Source organism: Octopus bimaculoides, chromosome 6, assembly GCF_001194135.2.
Source record: "Octopus bimaculoides isolate UCB-OBI-ISO-001 chromosome 6, ASM119413v2, whole genome shotgun sequence".
NCBI lineage: Eukaryota > Metazoa > Mollusca > Cephalopoda > Octopoda > Octopodidae > Octopus > Octopus bimaculoides.
The window spans coordinates 25,159,608-25,163,510 of record NC_068986.1 but is presented as its reverse complement, the minus strand read 5'-3'; positions in this window follow the sequence as shown (position 1 = coordinate 25,163,510).

Below are 3,903 nucleotides of genomic sequence, written 5' to 3'. Positions count from 1 at the left end.
TGGCTTTAGGGAGGACATCCAGCTGTAGAAACACTGTCAAATCAGATTGGAGCCTGGTGTAGCCATCTGGTTTCACCAGTCCTCAGTCAAATCGTCCAACCCATGCTAGCATGGAAAGCGGACGTTAAACGACGACGACAATACGTACAGACAAATATATATATATACCGCCTGACTGGCCTTTGTAGGATTTCCGAGCGAGATCGTTACCAGTGCCCCTGGACTGGCTCTTGTGCGGGTGGCACATAAAAGACACCATTTCGAGCGTGGCCGTTTTCGTGCGGGTGACACGTAAAAGCACCCACTACACTCTCTGAGTGGTTGGCATTAGGAAGGGCATCCAGCTGTAGAAACTCTGCCAAATTAGATTGGAGCCTGGTGTTGCCATCTGGTTTCACCAGTCCTCAGTTAAATCGTCCAACCCATGCTAGCATGGAAGGCGGACGTTAAACGATGATGATATATGTGTTTGTCCCTCCAACATCGCTTGACTACCGATGCTGGTGTGTTTACGTCCCCGTAACTTAGCGGTTCGGCAAAAGAGACTGATAGAATAAGTACTAGGCTTACAAAGAATAAGACCTAGGGTCGATTTGCTCGACTAAAAGGCGGTGCTCCAGCATGGCCGCAGTCAAATGACTGAAACAAGTATCCCATATAACCCTTCATAGCTCTATTTTTTGGAATTTTGTGAAGTTTTTTGCAAATTTGTGTTCTACATTTGGGAATTCACACAAATTATCATCATCATTATTATCATCGATTAACGTCCATTTTCCATGCTGGCATGGGTTGGACGATTTGACAGGTTCCAATCTAATCTGGCAGAGTTTCTACAGCTGGATGCCCTTCCTAATGCCAACCACTCTGAGAGTGTAGTGGTTACCATATTTTTCACATGTCCTTGCATGTATATAAGCGGACATAACACCAGAGGCAACGACAAATGACCACGACCTTTGGCATTATGCCGTGCTTGAGAAGACCCATCAAGCCAAGTGAAATCATAGTCATGGTGGATACTGGTGTCATGCAACTGGCACGTAATAGCACCTATTAAACTCTCGGAGTGGTTGGCATTAGGAAGGGCATCCAGCCTTTGACACTATGCCAGATCAGACTGGAGTCGGGTGCAGCCCTCGGCTTATCAACCCATCCAATACCTGCCAACGGACAACGGACATAAATAATAATGAAATTCCTGTAGGAATTTGTATGGTAAACAGGGGGGATAACTCGCACAATTATCGTAGTTAAGTCCCTTTAACTCTTGTAAAAAAAAAAAATGTAAGATATACTCGATATTATTCCTATCGTTCAAAGACGAGGATCCACTTGTTCGGTCAACTGAAATACCTCTTCATTAAACGAACATGTAGATGGCGGTCCCTTTTAATTATAGTGTCTATCTAATCAATTTCGCTAATTATGGGTAAACCGAATAAAAGATAATTAGCATAGACCTCATAGTTGGGAAGCGGACGCCTTAACCATTCAACCATACTGGACCAACGTGCATTCCAGAATTTTTGCCACTTTTTCAGGAGAGACATTAAATTCAAACACACTCTTTTACTTGTTTCAGTCAATTGACTGCGGCCAAGCTAGAGCACCGCCTTTAGTCGAGCAAATCGACCCTGGGACTTATTCTTTGTAAGCCTAGTACTTATTCTATCGGTGTCTTTTGCCGAACCGCTAAGTTACGGGGACGTAAACACATCAGCATCGGTTGTCAAGCAATGCTAGGGGGACAAACACACATATATATATATATATATACATATATACGATGGGCTTCTTTCAGTTTCCGTCTACCAAATCCACTCACAAGGCTTTGGTTGGCCCGAGGCTATAGTAGAAGACACTTGCCCAAGATGCCACGCAGTGGGACTGAACCTGGAACGATGTGGTTGGTAAGCAAGCTACTTACCACATAGCCACTCCTGCGCCTATGTACAAAACTTTTTCAGAGTAGGATCGTCGGATCTCAATGCGTTTGTTGTAGCATTCCAGCCACTTCGTGAAGGCCCTTTGGAGGTCCTTCAAAGTGAAGGTGTCCAGAGATCTTGTTACTTCTTCATCATTTCAATGTCTTCAAAACGACTACACCCGAGGTTTCCCTTCAGCTTGGGGAACGACCACAAGTCACAGGGAGAGAGGTCTGGACCATAGGGAAGGTGAAGAACTGTTTTGTTGCCCGTCTCTGTGAAATGGTTGATTACTTGGATGGAATTGTGATAGGCAGTATTTAACAGGGTGTGTTCAGAGTGCTGTTACAGCTGTCTCCTTCCATCTGGAAAGACAAAAGTTGGCATGTCAGCTTATCAGACGTATAGTAATGATATACTAAAATTACAATAATCTAAGACAATTATAACTGCTTCTCCTGAGAGAGTCTTAAAACTTCTGGAATTACTCTTGCATTTCGTATTTGTATTCGGTTTCCAAGATTCTTTTGTCTTTGTACAAGAGATAGATCTGAAGCAGACCCAGAGCATGTTGTTGATGGGGGTTATAAGTGGCAATGTAAGGACTTTGACAAATCTCTTTATCTGACTGAGTGAATAATCAAATGATTAGTTAATTGGTTAAATGTAAATTTGGAAAGGGATCTATGACAAGTGAAAAGCCAGAAATAGTTAATAGAGAAAGATAAGGGTAGGGGAGTAAATGTAAGTGGAGAGTGTACTGAATGTCCTTTACTTTCATTTGTTTCAGCCATTAGACTGTGGCCATGCTGGGGCATAACCTTCAAGGATTTAATTGAATGAAATGAACCCAGAATTTATTTTTCTTTAAAGCCTGGTGCTTATTCTATTGGTCTCATGCGAAACTGCTAAGTTACAAGGCTGTAAATACATCAACACCTTTTGTCAGCTGGTGACAGGGGACCAACACAGACACAAAGACACACTTGTGCATGCGCACGTGCACACGCACACACAATGGGCTTCTTTCAGTTTCCATCAACCAAATCTACTCACAAGGCTTTAGTAGAAGACACTTGCCCAACAAAGTGCTGCACAGTGGCACTGAACTCAGAACCATGTAGTTGGGAAGCAAACTTCTTACCACACAGCCATGCTTGGCAGGTACATTTATTCATGTGGCTGAGGAGATCATCATCATCATCATCATCATTTGATGCCAGTGAGAAAGAACAACGATACCAGAAGGAGCAGAATAGGAGGAAAGACAGAAGGAACAAGAGTATGATGCGAAGCATTGTCTGTCTAGCAGAATGGACCAAATGGCGGTGAGCTGGCAGAAACGTAAGCACGCCGGGCAAAATGCTTAACGGTATTTCGTCTGCTGTTTCGTTCTGAGTTCAAATTCCACCGAGGTCGACTTTGCCTTTCATCCTTTCGGGGTCGATAAATTAAGTATCAGTTACGCACTGGGGTCGATGTAATCGACTTAATCTCTTTGTCTGTCCTTGTTTGTCCCCTCTATGTTTAGCCCCTTGTGGGCAATAAAGAAATAAGAATGGACCAAGTCAGTTGATTATTAAGCTCCTATCTGAAGAAATGGAGCTGTTACTAGCTTAAAGAAACCCTTATATGACTTTTTAAAAACTATAATTTGTTTTGAAACATTACTGTGTCTTAGTAGTTCTTTGTCACAACAAAAACAAATATAAAATTAAAATACAAAAAAAAATACTGTTCTGCTTGCTATAAATTATTTTCCCATTGAACTTTCACAGGTTTTAAAGAAAAAAACATCTTTTATGTTCCCTGTGTAATCTTATTCTTAATTATTAACCTTTGTTATCAGAATATATACATTAGATTACAAAATACTACTGAAGATAATTTATAAAGTATGGAAATATAGCTGAAGGAAAGACAGACTGTTGTGATAATAAATAAATTAAACATTACTCTGTAACTGTTGTGTCGA